We start from the raw sequence: 20,204 nt of genomic DNA on the forward strand, positions 1-20,204 counted from the left end.
TGTGTATGTGTGTGGTATGTGTGCATATGTGTGTATACATATTTTCTTGTGTATGCAGGTACATGTGCACTTGTGTGTGGAGGAGCATATTGACTTTCAGTGTATTTCCCAATCACTTTCCACCATATATATTCAGGCAGGGTCTCTCATTTGAACACAGAGCTTGCCTATATGGCTAGTCTAGATATGCAGCTTGCTCTAGAGATCCCCTGTCTTTACCCTCTGAGTTCTGGGATTAGACTTGGACTGACATGCCCACTGGCAGATTTACATAGGTTCTGAATATCTGAACGTTGGCTCTCAAGCTTGCATAGAAAGCACTTTAATCACTTAACCATCTTCTCAACTCTAGTTGTAATGTCTTTTACTAATTTTTGAATATTGTCTCTTATTTGCACTCTAAATAATGTTCGGCAATTTCGTCTTTTAACACATATTATATACGTACACTTTTTCAGATTATAATATAATAACATCATTCTACCTTCCTGTTCCTTCCTCCAGCCTCTCCCATGTACAGCCCATGCTCTCTCTCAAATTTATGGCAACGTTTTCTTTAATTGTTGTTACATATTCCTAAATATATAAGTCCATATGATGTTTCTTGTATGTCTATGTTTTCAGGGCTGACCATTTGGCATTGGAAAATCAATTGGTGTGTTCTTGAGAACTATTTTTTCCTCTCAGCATTCCTCAATTGCCTGTAGTTCTTTGTCTAAGGTTAAAACATCCTGAGCTTTTGTGTCTTTCACTTAAGCATGTCTATTGGTGTCATCCTTGTTCAGGTCATGTTTAGGAAGCCATTTGTTGATTCTGACATTCCTATATGACGCAGTCTCATAGCAAACTTCCTATTCTTCTATCTCTTAAAATCGCACCCCCCACACACACTTCTGCAATGATCCCCGAGTGTTAAATGCAGAAGCTTTGTTGTAGATGTATCAGTTGGGATGGAGCTCCACAACTCTGCATTTGGATTGTTTGTGGTTTTCTCTAAAGATCACCTGTTGCAAAGAGAAATGTCCTTGATGAGAGGTGAGAATGTGGGTATAAGGGGTATAAGGGACAAATATTTGGAATGTAGCTAGGGATTATTCTGTAAATTGTAAAGGAGCAGTTTGAGTTTTCTTCCGATATCAATGACTTCCCTAGCCTGTGGTAGTTGGCTATGTATCCAGTACCTGGCATGGTTATCCTTTCGTTGAGTGAGACCGTTAGTTACCACCAAGGTATGCATGTCACTATTATATTCTTAGGGTTATGCCATACTTATTATTGTTGTGATTAATAGTCATTGAACCTGGCTAATTTTCTCCTTTGGAAACTTGCATGTACCCTTCTTGTGCCATGAAAGCTAATTCTCAGGAGCAGGCTTTCAGGTCAGTTCTTGCTTAGGGGGATCTGGCACAAAGTGTCTTTAGCACTAGGGATTTACCTTCCACCTCTTGGAGACTTGCCAAGGGCACATCCAATGGCCTATAATGTTTTGGGACTCTCTTGAACAACTCTGACCAACAACTGAAAAGAGGGCTTCTCATGTCCAGGAGTGGGGTTTTTATTAGATGGTCTTTGACTCTTGGAGGGAGCATTGGCAGATGGAAAAATTCTCATTTAAACTCTATACATACCTTTATACACTGACTTAAGTATGTTGTAGGTTTATTTAGATAGTTACTTGCTCTTTTACTCTCCTCTTCAGTATTTATCTCCTCCCCTCCAATTAAAGCCCTCCCATTTTTCTGACTTCTCCCTTTTCATCACATGTACCCTGCTATTTCCATCTCTGTTCCTCCCTGCCTCGCAGTGGACTCTTTTTACTTTCTGCTTCCTGCAGTTAGTTACTCTGGGTTCTGTATACACATCTGAAGACTTGGAGCTAGTAACTGCAGATGAGAGAGCACCGCTGACTTTTATCTTTCCAATTCTGGATTATATCGCTTGGTATGCTTTTTTTGTTGTTGCCCCATCTCTTTACCAGGAAATTTCATGATTTTGCTTTTCTTTACAGCTGAATAGTATTCAGTAGTGTATATCAACTGCATTTTCATTATCCATTTAGTTTGTTTGTACTTCTTAGCTCGTGTGACTGTGGCCGAGCAAGTATCTGTGGGGGGAGGATATCAGTTCCTTTGGATATATGCTGAAGAATAGCATAGCTGGGTCATATGGTACATTTATTTTTAGTTTTTTGAGTATTCTCCACACTGATTTCTAGAATTCCTGAATCAGTTTGCAATTCCACTGTTAGTGCCTGATGGTTCTGGATCTTTTTCAGCATTTGTTATTGACTTTTCAAGAAACCAACTCTTTGTTTTGTTGATGTAGTCTAGTCTTTATTTTGCTTGTCTCTTCCTACTCTCAATTATTCTTTTTTCTAGTGCCTGGAGGATTTAAAGTTAGGTTGTTGAGATAAGTCTTTCGTTTTAAAATAATTAGCAATTTATCACTACAAATTTCTTGTTTGATTCTAATATTCCTGCATACCCTTCTTTAGGCATCTTGTATTTTGCTTTCCCTAAGATAGCTTGTTTGTTTATTTGATTCTTTGGCCTTTTGTTTGTTCAAAAGCATGTTGTGAAGCTCTGCACTCCCAGCACTAAGGAAGCTAGGAGGAGGATTGCTGTGAGTATGCTGTTAGTGTGGGCTATAGAGTTAGACCCTGTTTCAAAAACAAATGAAAAATATGTTGTATAACCCATATAATTTGACTTGTCTAATTTTTCTTCAACTACTGATTTCTAAGATTATTGTGCTGTGGATGGAAGCTAGGTGTGCTAGTACATACCTGTAAATCACTGCATTCTGGAGAATCATGCAAGAACTTGAGGCTAGCCTGAGCTATGTCAAGAATTTGAAACTAGCATGGGATACATAATAAGATTTTGTTACAAGACCCAAAACAAATAAATGAACAACAGCAAAAAAAAAAAACAAAACAAAACAAAACAAAACAAAAAAAAACAAAACAAAACAAAACTCCCTGAAGTATTAGAAAGATAACTTGATATGATTTCACTGTCTTGTCATTTTCTTCTTGTTTGTTAAGACCTTTATAATTCAGTGATATTTGTCTATAGGTTGTCCTAAGTATATTTGAGAAGAATGTGTATTCTGATGTTCGGTGGAATATTGTGTACATATTAAGTAGGTTCAGTTAGTTTATGCTATTAGCTTGTGTTTATACTAGAGCAGAGTAAGTATCTGACTACTGGGGTTGTATGTGTACATCTTTTAGTTTCAGTTAGTTCAGAGTGCGGTTCAAACCCTCTGTTATCTTTTAAATTTCCTATTAGTTTATATAACCCCTTTGAAGTGTAGTTGTGAAAATTCCCTTTCTGATAGTACAGTGTATTTTTCCTTTAATTCTTTCACCTGGTTTATGTATTTTATACTCCACTGTCAAGTACATGTATATATTGGTAATTGTTATTTATTCCTTTAGAACTGGCCCAGTTTTTATTAGTCAGGAGTGTTCTTTTGTCTTTTGACATTTTTGGCCTTAACAACTATTTTATATGAAGTGTAGGCATTCCTACTCATCTTTGATAACCATTTGGTGAGTCTCTTTTAATTAACTTACTGCTAAATCTTATTTTGTCACTTAGTTATCTATTCAGTCACTGTCTACATTTTGATTAGGGATCTTTTGTTTTGGTTGTTGTTGTGTGAGACAGGGTCTCTCTGTGTAGCCCTGGCTGTCCTGGACTCACTTTGTAGACCAGGCTGGCCTCAAACTCACAGTGATCCACCTGCCTCTGCCTCCTGAGTGCTGGGATTACAGGTGTGCGTCACTGTAGATTAGATCTGAATCCATTTGCATTTGAAGAAATTATTAATAAGGTAGGACTTACTATCACTAATTTGTAGGGTTTTTTTTGTCTTGCATTTTCTTTCATGTTTCATTCTTATTTTTTTGGCAGAGACGTTCTGATTTCTCTCTCTTTCTTTGGTGTATCTTTCTTAGTTTTTGGGGGGAGGAAGGGTTAATATAGGGCTTATCTTATAATTATAGCAGTATATGGTAAGATCACATTAACTTACAATGCATACAAATTCTCTATACTTTGACTTTTCTTCTCATTATTTATATTATTAGTAACACCAATTATATATCTTCCATTATGTTTGTAATGACTTGTTTTCTAGCTATAATTATTTTATATTTTTGTTTAAGGTATTCTAAAATTAAAAGTGATTGATGCATCACCTTTTCAGCATTAAAGTATTATTATTCCAATTTTGCTTTTCTGCTGCTTTCAGTTATCCCTTTGTTTCAAATAAAGGTGTCTTTTCACACTGTTGGGTTCTTTTTTGTTTTTGTTCTGTCCTGTTTTGTTTGTGTAATGTATGTCTAACGGTGATAACCCTCCTCTATTTTATGTGGTTAAAAAAAAAAAAGGATCTCCTTTTTGGAGGCCAGTTTTTCTGAGTATGGTATCCTGGGCTAGAACATTTTTTTCTTTTAATCTTTTGAAGTTATCATTTCATCAACTGATAGGTTACTCCTGATAATTGAATGAGGCTCCCGTTTACCTGATTAGGCATTTTTCTCTTCCTTCGATTTTCTTTTTCCCATCCTTTTTGTTGAAAATAGATTTTTTCTCATACAATATATTCTTATTCGTTTTCCCTTTTTTCTACTTTCCCCAGTTCCCCCCAAGTGGGGGATCTGAATCCAGATCCACCCCCTTTTTGTCACTCAGTAGACAAAAACAGGCTTCTAGGAGATAGCAACAAAACATAAAAAAAAATAAGATAAAACAAAAACCATCACATCAAAGTTGGACTAGACAATCTAACAAAAGAAAAGGAGCCTCAAGAGAAAGAACAAGTATCAGAGACCCACTTGTTCATACACTCAGGATTCCCCTAAGTATACTAAACTGGGAGCTATAATATATAAACAGAGGATCTGGTGTCGACTCATGTCAGTATTGTGCTTGCTATTTGTGTCTCTGTGAGTTCATATGAGCTTTGCTTAGTTGACTTAGATGGCCTTGTTTTCCTGGTACCTCCATCTCCTCTGTTTATTATTATTTTAAATTAGTTTATTTATTTATTCACTTTACATCCCAATTTTAGCTTCTCCCTGCTCTCCTCCTGGTCCCTTCTCACTTCCTCTCCCTCCCATGCCCCTCAGAAAAGGGGAGCTTTCCCAGCACATCAAGTTGCATCAGGACTGAACACATCCTCTACCATAGTGGATGGCCTGGAAAGGGAGCCCTGACAGAAGGAAGTGATTGAAAAGCATTCAAGAAAGTCTTTGTCAGAGATATCCCCCCACTCCCCTTACTAGGGGATCCACATGAAGACCAAGCTGCCTATCTGGTACATCTGTGTAGGGGGCCTATGGTCTAGTCTATACATGGTCTTTGGTTGGTGTTTCAATCTCTGTGAGCTCCCCTGCACCTTGGTTCTGTTGGTCTTCTTGTGGAACTACTCTTCCCTCTGGGTCCTTCTATCCTTCCTCCCACTCTTCCACAAGGCTCTCTGTCCTCTGTCCAATGTTTGGCTGTGAGTCTCAGCATCAGTTTCAATCAATTGCTGGTTGCAGCCTCCCAGGGCACAGCTATGCTAGGCTCCCATCTGCAAGTATAGCAGTCGGTCCTTTTTTTTTTTTTTTTTTTTTTTTAGCAGACTTTCCTTAATAGTGTCAGGGGTTAGCTCTCTTGCATGTGATGGCCAGGCATTAGTTGGACAATTCCTTCAATCGCTGTTTTTTCTTTACCCCTGCACATCTTGTAAGGAGGATACATTTTAGGTTGAAGTTTTGTGGGTGCATTGGCATCCCCCCAACTCTAACTCTTGTTAGAGAGTGGGCTCTTCAATCTTCATGTCCACCACTAATAGGGGGTCTCAGCTAGAGTCACCCTCAAAATTTCCCAGGAGCCTATCCTGTTGTTGGTCTCCAGCCTGTCTCAGAGATGCCACAGGCTATGGGTTCTCTTCAAACTGCAAGCCCTCTGTCCTCCTGCCCCCTTCCTCACATCAGATCCCCACCCTCATTTCCCTCTCCAATCCTATTACTTCTCTTCAAGCTCTTCCTCTGTCTAATGTTCGCTTCTCAGTGAGATTCATGTATCTTCCTTTGTTCCCTCCATGTTACTTAGTGTCTTTGGATCTGTGAATTGTAGTGTGGTTATCCTATACCTAATATCTGCTTATAAGTAAGTACATACAATATAAGTGAGTAATTTATGGGTCTGAGTTACTTCACTCAGAATGATCCTTTCTAGTTCCATTCCTTTGCCTGCAGATTTCATGGTTTCTTTATTTTTAACAGATCAGTAGCTTTCCATTGTGTAAATCTACCATTGTTCAGTTGGAGGACATATGAGTTGTCTCGATTCTGGATTCTGGCTGTTATGAATAAAGCTGCTATGAACATAGTTGAGCAAATGTCCATCTCCTCTTACACGTTTTTCCATCTCCCCTTCTGTGCGGTTTCCCTGTGCTTTGAGTGTGAGGGGGATTTGATAGAGACATGCCATTAAGGGCTGTGTGTTTCAAGGTCTCTCTCTGTGTAATGTCTGGCTGTGGGTCTCTGCATTTGTTCCCATCTGCTGCATGAGGAAGCTTCTCTGATGATTGCTGAATATGACAGTGATCTATGAATATAGTGGAATTTCATTAAGAGTCATTTTATCATTACTATTTTTTAAACCAGTAGTATTTGATTTTACCCCAGGTCTCTGGGCTATCTAGTCTTTAGTTATTGACCCAAGCGGTGTCACATTTTGGTTCTACCTAGTGGAGTGGGCCTCAAGTCAAATCAGACATTGGTTGGTTACTCCCACAGGTTTGTGACACAATTTCCCTAGCATATTTTGCAGGCAGGACAGGAATGTAGATCAAAGGTTTTGTAGCTGGGTTGGTATTTACATTTCTCATTTCCTTCCCACATCAAAGACACAAGAATGTAGGAATGAAGGTTTCTTCTCTCCATGTTCAGTGAGTTGTGTGGGTGTTGTCTTCAACAATCTAGCATTACTGTCAATTTTCAGAGGCAATTGTCTGGGCAGTGGCTTGGGCTGCTTGGGGATTTCCACAGGACTCCTTTGGTCAATAACTCAATTCAATGTAACGCAGTCCCAGTACTGGAAATATGGGACTGGATAGTCAGTTGGGACTCTTTCTCCCTCGTTATTTGGAGACTACATTAGGATTGTCTTCATAGGATTTAGGAACTTTCCACCGCACTAAGTTTCCATACCACCCCCTCAAATGCCCCTTAATTCTAGCCCTATCTTTCTGTATTTCCTCTCTCAACCCAGTTTCCTCTTCCTCTCCCACCTGATCCTCCCATTCCTGTCTCACCCCAAGCCCTGGTCTACCCATAAAATCTATTCTATTTCCACCTCCCAGGGAAATCCATGTGTCCTCCATAGTTCACTTCTCTGTACCTAATCTCTCTATGTCTATGGATTGTAGCTTGGTTAACATTTATTTAATGGCCTATATCCACATATAAGGGAACATATCACATTTTTCTTTCTGTCTTGCTAATCTCACTCAAGATAACTTTTTTAAATTCCATCAAGTTGTCCATATATTTCATAATGTCATACACACACACACACACACACACACACACACACACACGTAGTATTACATTGTGTAAATGTACCACATTTTCTATATCTATTCCTCTGTTGAGGAACATCTATATTGTTCCAGTTTCTGGTTATAATGAACAGAACAGCAATAAACAATACTGAGCAAGTGTACTTGTCGTAAGATAGAATGTCTTATGGTAATATGTCCAAGAGTTGTATAACTAGATATTGAAGTAGATCCATTTCCACCTTCCTGAGGAACCACCACACTGATTGCAAAGTGGTTGTACAAGTTTGCACTCCCACCAGCAATGGTGGAGTGTTTGTCTTGTTCCACATCTATGTCATCATGAACTGTCACTTGTTTTATTGATCTTAGCCATGCTGACAGATTTAAGATGGAATCTCAAAGTAGTTTTGATTTGCCCTTCCCTCATGGCTAAGAATGTTGAAGACGCCTTTAAGTATTTCTCAGCTATTTGAGATTCTTCTGTTCAGAATTTTCTGTTTAGATATGTATCCCAGTTAGGTGTTTCACATGTAACAGTTGGTTATTATATATGGCAGTGTCATGTTCTATGGAGTCTTTGTAGTTTGGTTTGTTAAGATACATAGTCCAGAGACCCATGTCTCTTACTATATTTGGGATGCTGAGCCATTATTTTATCAAATAAGTTGTGTTCCTCTCTCTCTTTTCTTCTTTTATCTCTTTATGTGTATACAGAGCTACCTGATAGTGAGCCACATGTCCTTTATGTTTTCTTCATTCTTTTTCATACATTTTCTGTACTGTTCCAATGCACTGTAATTCTAAGTCACCTGTCCTCATGTTTTATAACTCCCTTTTCTGGCTTAATGAAGTTGCTGTTGGAGCTCTCCAGTGAGTTTTCCCAGTTTACATATCCTATTCTTTAACTTGGATTTTATATTATCTATTGCTTTGTTTCATATCCTCATTTTATTCATACATAATTTTTCTGATCTTGATATCTTTGTGCCAGTTATTTTGAATTATTTGTCAGATAGGTTATATGCCTTCTATAGAGTCAATTTTTAGAAGCATTCTGAGCCTTGTGTGAACTGTATGTACTTGTTCCATTACATACCTTCTTGTTTGAGAAAATATTCGACTGTATAAATTTCTCCTGGTTGGCTTTTTACTGTTTAGAAGAAGACTTTTACCAGTTATTCTGAGGTTAGAGATTCTGGTGGCCTCTGAAATTTTTGGATTGGGTATGTGTATTCCTCCTTATAAAGATTTACCGGATTCCAAGATGGCGTCAACCAGTATGCACCATAGCTGATCTACTCCAAGGAGACCAGGGACATGAATGGAGCCACAGACTGCTGGATTTTGAGAACTGTAGGTGAGTGGGGCCCCAAACTCCGCAGACCTCCAGTGGGTCTAACCCCGGTACAAGCAACAGCCTGGAGGTGCTAAACGCACTCCCCAAACTCTGAAAAGGAATCCACAACCAAGCTGCAGCCGGCACATAAAACCCAAACTCGCCATTTGGGGAGGGGATTTTCTGGAGCCCCCAACCTGAGGAGTCTCAGCGAATAGGGTGAAACTACCATTGAACCTGTCCATCCACACCATGCCAAACTGCGGAGGTCACCTGCCTAGCCCGAGTGGAAACACAGGTGGTGGGACTCACCAAAAACAGCTAGAACTGGCGTGTATCTCGCGGTCCGCGTCCTGGGCCCAATCTGAATCCAGACACAAAGGATTGGCCCTGCAAACAGGGGCAGTTAGACACCAGCGTGGACTGCTCCCAAAGCCCAGTGGGAACACCCACGTTATCGGGAGACATGGGACTTGCTTGCGGTGTCTAACTGCTTACCTAAAGCAATCTGGGAGCATTCTGGCTTTCACTGGTGGAAAGAGAAGATACAGGGGATTTCCGCCAGCAGTCTGAATTGCCATTGTAGCCAGCCGCCTGCCCGGGCTGCCAGCATGGAACCGGCACTCCCCAAACAACAGAACCTAGCTGGGTCCATTCTTGCAGGCGCAACAGGACCTCCCATGATACAGGGAGCTGTGGGTCATGCTTGCAGGGTATAACTGCTTATCTAAAGCAATCTGGGAGCGTCCTGGCTTACAGGGGCGTGGAAATTGCTGCCTCCTTGGATACTGCCAGTAGCCTGAAACCATATTGTCTCAGGCCCACCAGGCCCTGATCCTGTAATCTCCAACAGGCTGATCCTAGCTAGGTCAGCTCCTGCAGACCCAGCAAGAACTCCCAATTTCATGGGAGAGGCTGGATGCTCCTACAGAGTATAGAGGCAGAGCTAAAAGACTGCTGCAGCCCAGAAGATCTGATCTACCTGGGGTCTTGGCTACAAAGCAGCAGGAAGGACAGGCAGCTGGGATCAACCTACACAACCAGAGAGCTTGTGTGCTGTCCTTACTCTAGATCCCAAAACTGCTGATCTGAATTACAGCAGTACGGTGAAAGGCCCAAACAGAAACCTACTTTGCATGACTCAGCCTGGAGCCTGAGGTGTTGAGAAAAACCAATAGCCAACATTAAATTAAATGGAGAGATAGTCAAGGAATTCCCTCTAAAATCGGGGACCAGACAAGGCTGTCCACTTTCCCCGTATCTCTTCAATATAGTTCTTGAAGTTCTATCCAGAGCAATAAGACATCAAAAGGAGATCAAGGGGATCCAAATGGGAAAGGAAGAAGTCAAATTATCTCTACTTGCAGATGATATGATAGTGTATATAAGTGACCTCCAAAATTCCACCAGAGAACTCCTACAGCTGATAAACACCTTCAGCAAATTGGCAGAATACAAAATAAACTTTAAAAAGCCAGTAGCTTTCCTATATACAACTGACAAACAGGCAGAGGAAGAAATTAAGAAAATTACTCTCTTCACGTTAGACACAAGCAATATAAATTATCTAGGAATAATCCTTACCAAGCAAATGAAGGACCTATTTGAAAAAAAAAAAAACTTTAAATCTCTGAAGAAAGAGATTGAAAATGACATCAGAAGATGGTGGGATCTACCTTGTTTGTGGATTGGGAGAATTAGCATAGTAAAAATGGCCATCTTACCAAAAGCAATTTACAGATTCAACGCAATCCCTATCAGAATACCTACAAAATATTTTGAATATATTGAATGAACAATTCTCAACTTCATATGGAGAAACAAAAAGCCCAGAATAGCAAAAACAATCCTACACAATAAAAGATCCTCTGGAGGAATCTCCATACCTGATCTCAAGCTGTACTATAGAGCAACAGTAATTAAAACAGCATGGTACTGGCACAGCAATATGCTAGTGGATCAATGGAATCGAACTGAAGACCCAGAGATGAATCCACAAACATTTGGTCACTTGATTTTTGACAAAGAAGCCAAATCCATTCAATGGAAAAACGACAGCATCTTCAACAAATGGTCTAACTGGATGTCTACATGTAGAAAAATGCAATTAGACCCCTATTTGTCACCATGCACAAAACTCAAGTCCAAGTGGATTAAAGACCTCGACCTAAAACCAGAGACATTAATCCAGTTAGAGGAAAAATTGGGGAAGAGTCTGGAACTCATAGGCACAGGAGACAACTTCCTGAACAGAACACCAACAGCCCAGGCCTTAATGTCAACAATTAATAAATGGGACCTCATGAGGCTGAGAAGCTTCTGTAAGGCTGAAGACACTGTCAAGAGAACAAAGCGACAGCCTACAGACTGGGAAAAGATCTTCACCAATCCTTCATCTGACAAAAGTCTAATATCCAAAATATATAAAGAACTCAAGAAATTAAACACCACCAAACCAAATAACCCAATAGAGAAATGGGGCTCAGAACTAAACAGAGAAGTCTCAACAGAGGAATATCAAATGGCTGAGAAACACTTAAAGAAATGCTCGACCTCCTTAGTCATCAGAAAAATGCAAATCAAAACGACACTGAGATTCCATCTTACACCTATCAGAATGGCTAAGATAAAAAACTCAAATGACACTACATGCTGGCGAGGATGTGGAGAAAGAGGAACACTCCTTCATTGCTGGTGGGAATGCAAACTAGTACAACCACTTTGGAAATCTATCTGGTGCTTTCTCAGAAAAGTGGGAATAGTGCTTCCTCAAGACCCAGTTATTCCACTCCTTGGAATATACCCAGAAGATGCAATACCACACAACAGGGACATATGCTCAACCATGTTCATAGCTGCCTTATTCATAATAGCCAGAACATGGAAACAGCCTACGTGTCCCTTAGGAGAAGAATGGATAAAGAAACTGTGGTACATTTACACTATGGACTACGACTCAGCTATTAAAAACAAGGAATTTCCGAAATTTGTGGACAAATGGATTGAACTAGAAATAATCATTATGAGTGAGTTCACCCAGAAGCAAAAAGAGTTAAATGGTATATACTCACTTATATCGAGACACTAGTCCAAGGGGTACGTCCCCATGAAAAACTTTACCTACCAGGAAAGTGGGTCAGAGGGGAGGACATCCTATTGAGACTTTAGGTGTGAGAAGCATGGGAGAATGAGGAAATAGAAGGATCCAGAGGGTCCTGGAAAACTACAGGCGGGTCTGGGCCCTGGGGTCCTCCTCAAACTATGACACCAGCCAAGGAAAATCTAGGCAGTAAACTTCGAACCTCTACCCAGACTAGCCAACGGACAGGACATTCTCCACCGTTAAGTGGAGAAGGAGATCTGACTTTCACACAAACTCTGGTGCCCCATATTTGACCATATCCCTTGGATGGGGATGCCTGGTGGCACTCAGAGGAAGGATAATAGGTCACCAAGAAGAGACTTGATACCCTATGAGCATATACAGAGGGAGGAGGTCCCCCTCAGTTACAGACATAGGGGAGGGGAGTGGGGGGGAAGCAGGAGGGAGGGAGGAATGGGAAGATACAAGGGATGGGCTAACAACTGAGATGTACTATGAATAAATTAATAATAAAAAAGGGGGAACAAACAAAACAAAACAAAGGTTTACCAATTTTTACAATGTTTTGCTCCCTCTAGTGTCTTTCTGTGGTAATGCACTTTTTAATTTTTAATTTTTTTAAAGTCTTATTAAACATTTTTATTTTTCACACACACATATTATTACACATATGTACAATTAACTACTTATCGCAAAAAGAGAGTTTGGAGTGACTAATTAGGTAGAAAACTGTCTCTGTCATCTTCTCATTTGGAAAGCTACTAACCTGCACCCCAGCATACTCAGGTAATCAAGTTTACTCCTTCTCAAGTCTCTAAAGGAGTTGAAGACCAGGTAGCTTAGTCTTACAATGAAGCTTAGTTGTTTAGGAGCTAAGATGTTTTAGGTCTAGATAGATGTTTTAAGTTGATAATGACAAGATGTGAATGAGACCACATGAAAAATACCAAAATGCATTGGGCATCGTGAAGATCAGTTTTTATGAAACACTTTTGCACTTAGCAATGATGAAAAATGTGTATATGATTGAGAGTCATGGAAAAGAACATGATTAGTAACTTATTGTTATATAATCTATTGCTTTCACATATACTGTTAGGATAGTGATGTTGCTAAGATTTGCATAAATCTGTGGAAAAGCTTCCTGGCTGCTCAGTGAAATTAACACTCATAACATATTTAAAATTAATGCTGACTATTGTAATCTCATTTTAAAAAATCATCTATCATAGTGAGTCTCAAAAAGGAAAATAGTTTTTTGTACAGTAAGGGAAGAATTTCCTGGGAAGTTTTTGCAAATAACGATTAAAATAAAGAACTATTCAATGCTAGGAGTGACTTGTAGGTGAAAGCCCATGAAATCTTAGATATAGGACAGGTTGAGATATCTACAATGTTTCCAGAAATTTATATAAGGCAAACATACACATTCAAGCATTAAGTGCAAGCTTCTTAAAAAAGAGACATGTTGAGATTTTAGATAGATTGCTTTATGAGCAAACCTTAATGGAGATGATTCTTCATGAGTTAATGTGAAGGAAAGGTGACATTCTGAGTATGGGTCAGAATTTTCCTGGTATGGTTACTTTTTTGTTTTGTCTTCTTGAAAATATGGTTGTTTTCAAACAATACTCGGATCGTGGTTTCCCCTCCCCTAAGTCCGTCCAGATCCTTCCAGATCCTCCCTGACATACACACCCGTATCTATACCCATTCTTTCCCTTTCTCATTAGAAATCAGGCATCTAAAAAATAAAATAAAATCAAACAAGAATAGGACAAAAGCAAACAAACAACAACAACAAAAAGCCCCAAAGACAAAGAAATACATACAGAGGCAGAGATATAAGCATTCACACACACACTGAGACACTGTTAAAAAAAACCACAAAACAAAATAAGAAACTATAATATATAAGCAAAAGATCTGTAAGGTAAAATATTGATAGACAGACAGACAGATAGATACATTTGCCCTAACAAACACTGTGAGATGAAAACACAAACAAACAAAATACATGAGTTTGTTTGATGTTGGTCATCTACTGCTGAGCATGGGGCCTGCCCTTAAGAGTAGTTGATATCTGCAGTAAGAGTTCATTGCAGAAAACTAATTTTTTTCCTTGTGAGAAGTTATCAATTGAGGATAGGTTCTGAGTTAGGAGTAGAGTTTGTGTCCATTTCTCCTCTCAGCACTGAGACCACATTTGGCACAGTTCCATGCAGGCAGGATCTGTGCATGCTGCAATAGTCTCTGTGAGTTCATATGTGCATTGCTCCTTTTTTTTTTCTTGATGTCTTCCATCCCCACTAGTTCTTATAATCTTTCTGTCTCTTCTCCCTGTAGTACCTGAGGGAAGTGATTTAGTGGAGACATCCCTTTCAGGACTGAGTGCTTCAACGTTGCTCACTCTCTGCACATTGCTCAGTTGTGGGTCTCAATTTGTCCTCATTACAGCAGGAGGCAACTTGTCTGATAATGGCTGAGCAAGACGCTGAACTATTCATGTAGCAGAACTTCATTAGATGTCATTTTATTGCTATATTCCCTTAGCAATTCCCTTAGCAGAACAGTAGTATTTGGTTTTACCCTAGGTCCATGTCCTATTTAGTGGGTTCTTGCCTACTTGAGCAGTGTTAAGAATGGGTTCCATCTCGTGGAGTGGGACTTAAATCCAATCAGATAGTTGATTACTCCCACATGCTTGCGCCACTATTACATCAGCATACCTTGCAGGCAGGTCACCATTGTAGATCAAAGGGTGTTGGGATGACCCACAAATACTGTATTTTCTAGCTAAGAAAACGTGTGTTCTTAATTGTTATTTGAAACTGGCAATGTTTGGCAAACAGAATATGTAAATATCACTTCCTTACCTGCCTTTAATAAGGTGACCATCCCTAGCCTACTAGTTGAGTAAGGAATGTGGCTTTTTTGTACAATAAAGATCCGGTGGCCAGAGCTAGGTCAGGAGTCATGGGCAGGACTTCTGGGCAGACAGAAATGTAAGCAGATGCAGGCAGAGAGGACAGAGGCAGAAGGAAGACGGAAAGGAGACAGAATGTGGCAGGGAGGTAAGCAATGAGAAGCACTGGGAGAGATGGAGCATTAGAGAAGTCAGGCTAAGTTAGTAGCTAGCTGAGAGATTGCGCTAGCAGAAGGCCAGAGTATTAAACTATATAGATGTCTCTGTGTCTTTTTTATTACAATTTATTCACATTACATCCCGATTGTAATCCCTTCTCTCTTACCTTCTTGTTTTCACCCTCCCTCTTCGGCCCTACGCCCCTCCCCTAGACCTCTGACATGTGGGGTCCTCCTCCTCCACCATTGTCTGCCACAGCCTATCAGGTCTCATCTGGATAGCCTGCATCCTCTTCCTCTGTGTTCCCACAGGGCTCTGCCAAGGGGCAGTGATCAAATCATGGGCACCAGAGTTTGTGTCAGATGCAGTTCCCTGCTCTTCCCCGCCCTTTCCTAAGTGGAGAACAAGCTATTCATTGGCTACATCTGAGCAGAGGGTCTAGGTTCTCTGCTTGCAATATCCTTGGTTTGTGCATCAGTTTCTACAGGCCCTCCTGGGTCCAGAACTGCCAGCCTTGATAGTCTCCTTGTGGAGATACCTAACCCCATCCTGGTCTTCCATCCCCCAACTCTTACTTACACCTTGCACTGCTTCGCCCAGGGTCCAGCAGGGAGACCCAGCATCTCTCCTGATCCCTTACTCAGAGGACATCTATGTTGTTCTAATATCATACATGCCTTTCTGGGTCTAGGTTACCTCACTCTGGATGATATTTTCTAGTTCCATCCATTTGCCTGCAATTTTCAAGATTTCCTTGTTTCTGGTAGCTTAGTAACATTCCATTGTGTAAATGTACCACAGATTTTTATCCATTCTTCAGTTAAGGGACATCTAGGTTGTTTCTAGATTCTGGCTATTATGAATAAAGCTGCAATGTTCATAGTTGAGCAAATGTCCTTGTATGGTGGAACATCTTTTAGGTATATGCCCAAGAGTGGTATAGCTGAGTCTTAAGGTAGCATTGTTCCCAATTTTCTGAAAAAAGCGCCAGATTGAATTCCAATCGAGTTTTTTATCTTAGCCATTCTGATAGGTGTAAGGTAGAATCTGAGAGTTGTATTGATTTACATTTCCCTGATGACTAAGGATGTCGAGCATTTTTAAAAGTGTTTCTCATCCACTCAATATTCCTCTATTGAGAATTCGGTTTCTGTATCTTAATTAAACATCAAGCGGGATCCTCAAAAACCCTGCAGTGGAAGGGTTTCTAACTCGGTTGGTATTTACCTTTTTTCCCTGGTATCGTGCAAAGTACCTTTTAATACCATGAACACTAGTCAGCAGGGATGAAGGCTCAGGGAGGCACCAGCAAAACTTCTCCATGTTCAGGGAGTTATGTAGGTGATGTCTTTAACAATAGGGCCTTACCATCAGTTTGTGAAGAGCAATCAATAGCCTTGGTAATATCCTGATTTGTTTAGGGTTTTCCATGGAGCCCTTTTGGTTAACAACACAATTAGATATAACCCATTCCCAGCACTAGAGGTTTCATTTAGTGGTAAGAGATGTCTAGTTTGGACTTTCGTGATTCCTTTTAGATTTTTAAGAAGCTTAAATGGGGATGGGGAGAAAAGAGAGGGATAAGGGAGGAAATACAGGGAGGCACAGCTAAAACTAAGCGCTATTTGAGGGGTTCTACGTGATGGTTAATTTTAACTGTCAATTTGATATAACTTAGAATAACATGAAAAAAATCTCATAGGAGGATTGTCTAGATCAGGTTCACCTGTGGAGAGGTCGGGGCATGGGGAATTGTCTTGATTACATGAATTGATGTAGGAAGACTTTATCTACTGTGGGTGGCACTGTTCCTTGAATTAAGGGTTCCTGAACTGTCTAAGAATGTTGAAGAGGGCAAACACAAGTAGGCATGCATATATTCTTTTCTCTCTTGCTTTTGAATATGAATGTGATGTGACTAACTGTTCTGAGTTCCTGGTGTCTTGACGTTCTACTATAATAGACTGTATCTTGGAATTGTGGGCTAAAGTAAACTTTCCCCTCCAAACTGTTGTTTTTTTATTTTCAGGGTAATTCTTAATAGCAACCAAAATGAAACTAGGCCAGATTTGTTACCCTTTTCTGTTTTTATTTGGATTTCTAGCATGTGTCATGACATCAGATGCATATTAGTAGCATGTGATTTCACAAAGCAAATATATAGAAATACCTTTATAATGAAGAACAGGATAGTTAGCAAGTATCTTGGTTAGTTATGTTGTACCTACCAATTTTGAGTGGTCCTGTAAAGTACAATCTAGCATCAGCCTTTAACAACTATGCAGATGGCCCTACCCTGCCCCCATGGCCATCTAGTCTACTTCAATGGTAGTCCTTAGCTTTCCATATAGATATTAGAACATTTAAAAAATAGTTACCTGTTCATCTTCTGCTTAGTTTCTATTGATGGGAGATTCATACTCACAAAGCAGATTCAGAATGACCTGGTAATACCTTCAAGTGGTGTAATTTGCAGCTCTTATTCTTGGTCTAGTTTTAAATAATGACACAAAATACCTTCTTCTTTTACTTATAATAATTTAGTAACTTAAGGATATTATTTTTCACCTCCTAAATGTATCCTCCATTCCCTAGTGTCCTACAAAGATACTATAGGTGCTCCAGAGATAGATTGCTTATGTTTGAATTTGACCTGACAGGAATCTGTGATTATGAATTGATGACTTAATTTGTATTTACTTCTTCTCTTGGGAAATGTTGACAACTAAGACATAATCTCTTCCTCATACAAGTTACAAGGATTGAATGAGTTAATATATTCTATTTAGAACAGTGTCTAGCGTATCTACTGTCAGCATCAGTGAGACATGCAGCCCTACAGTGCCAGCTGTAGCCACCCAAGTTCTTTTTAGAAAACTTTATTCAACCTAAAATTTTAATATACACTACCAAAAAGAAATTCATGTAGTATTACTTATATGTATATGATTTCAAGACTGACCACAGGTATTGGATAACTATTTGGAGCACTCTTCCCTGAAGAAGACTATTTCTCTGACTTTTGTCATTCTTTATTTGCTTGTAGTTCTTTGTCTAGTGTTGTTGGCCGCATGTGATTTCTTTTTTACCTATTAACTTGTCAGTTGGGGATACTTTTTTTCAGGTATTATTTAGGTAGCCATACTGTTGGAGTATTTTAGGTGTTACTTCCTTTTGTATTTCTAGGAAATGCAATCTTACAGCAGGTATTCTGTTCCAGATTTTATTTATATGGGTAGGAATATATACATATATATTCCTGGTGTGTGTGTGTGTGTGTGTGTGTGTGTGTGTGTGTGTGTATAAAACAATTAAAGAAAAAGACCAGAGGCCAAGTATTTGAGATAGAAAGTAGTAGGGTTATGAGAGGGGATGGATGGAGGAAAAGTAAAAGTGAAGTGGAAATTATGTAATCATATTTTAATTTCAAAAATATGAAAAATGTGGTATATAATTTTTTAAAATTGGAAGTTAGTATGAACCAAAATTAGAGTTTATAAAGAAATGCTTTTAGTATAGATTTACATACAAGCATTAGGAAGAGATGTGTAAAACAACAGCAATAGTGTCTATCTAAAGGAAGCTAGTGTCTTAACAAATATCTATGTATATGATTTTGATGGCTGTTGAAATTACATTGTTCAAAATGTTTTAAAATTAAGATTAATTGTGGAATGCATTTCCCTACTCTCTGGCCATTGTAGACTGATTAAAAGCTTTAAAATTTATCAAGTTTTCATCCCTAGAGTCCACGAATATTATGATGCTATATACTGTTTGAATGGTATTATAAAGAGGACTCTGAAGATGTTCAAATAAGGATCATGATATATGTTAATGACCCTGGATTATTTTGGTGGGCTCTAATGTCATCACAAATGCTGCTATATGAAGGAGATAGAGTAAATTGGACCAGAAAAGAAGACTATATAACTGTTACTGGAGCTTTTAGAGTAAAAACCTAACCCTAACAGCCCCAACAAGCAAGGCTCAGTCTTCCATACCTCCTTTAAACAAACACACAAACAAAAGGAATAGGAAAAGGGAAGAGGAACAAATTAAAAAGATCCCAATGAACCTCAAGTTGAACAATCTTCAAGGTATTAGAATGGGGCTTTACTTTTCACAAGGGGTAAAAGGAATGCATAGTTAGACAGTCATGGCCAAAGTATGGTCCCTTCCAACTACTAACCTTTGTTTGGTCTCCTGTGTCTTGCAAAGTGCTTGCAAAGTACATTCCATCAATTAGGGAAGTCACGCAGGAACCTAGAGACAGAAACTGAAGCAGAGGCTATGAAGGAATACTTCTTACTGGCTTGCTTGCTTTTCATGGATTGACTAGCCTGATTTTGTATACAAGCCAGAGGTAGCATCACTTACAATGGGCTGGGACATCAGTCATTAATCAAGAAAGTGCCCCTACAGTCTTGCCTAGGGACCAATCTAGTGGAGGTATTTTCTCAGTTCAACTTCCCACTTTCCAAATGACAATAAAAAACGTAACCAGTAAAAGTTGAGAGGCCACACAAATCAGATTCCAGCAGGTATAACTTTGAAGTTGGACTGCAGATATAATCATCCTGGGTGTGGATAAACTTTGGAAACATTGTTCATTTATACTGAGCAATAGATTTATGAAGTGCAATAGATGTCTTCCCAGGAACTACTTGAAGACTAAGGTTACACCTTGAATATAAAATATCTCTCAGATGCCCCCATTTAACAACTTGGTTCTTATGTGTTTGTACTGTTTTGGAAGGTTGGGAGACTCTTGGGAACCTTTAGGAGGCAAAAATTGCTAGAAGTGGTTTCCCTGGGATGAGACTTGAGGTTTTATTGGCCTGATTACATTTTTATCTGCTTTCTGCTTCTTGACTTCAGATGCAACATGACCAAATGTCTCACAATCCTGCTTCCATATCTTCACTGCCATGATGGACTGTATCCATTCAAACTGTAAGCAAAAAAAAAAAAAAACCTCTCTTATATGGTATTTTGTCAGAGATATGAGAAAAGTAACTAATACATACCCTTAATCCCTATCCCTCCCTCCCATCATTCCTCCCTCCCTTTCTTCTTTCTCAGACTGACCTTAAATTTTTGACCTAGCTCAA

General features: G+C 39.3%; 1 protein-coding gene across 5 annotated transcripts in view; it reads left to right on the plus strand.

Annotated features, from left to right (window-relative positions):
* Nucleotides 1-20,204, plus strand: part of Zc3h12b (zinc finger CCCH-type containing 12B) — a 200,487-nt gene that overhangs the window by 25,817 nt on the left and 154,466 nt on the right. For all 5 annotated transcript variants that reach the window (XM_051140943.1, XM_051140945.1, XM_051140942.1 and 2 more), the window contains one exon: nucleotides 19,972-20,046. The gene's annotated coding sequence lies outside the window, so the exon portion shown is untranslated. The remainder of the gene's footprint in view (nucleotides 1-19,971; nucleotides 20,047-20,204) is intronic.

The sequence above is a fragment of the Acomys russatus genome, chromosome X, assembly GCF_903995435.1.
Source record: "Acomys russatus chromosome X, mAcoRus1.1, whole genome shotgun sequence".
In the NCBI taxonomy this organism is placed as follows: Eukaryota; Metazoa; Chordata; class Mammalia; order Rodentia; family Muridae; genus Acomys; species Acomys russatus.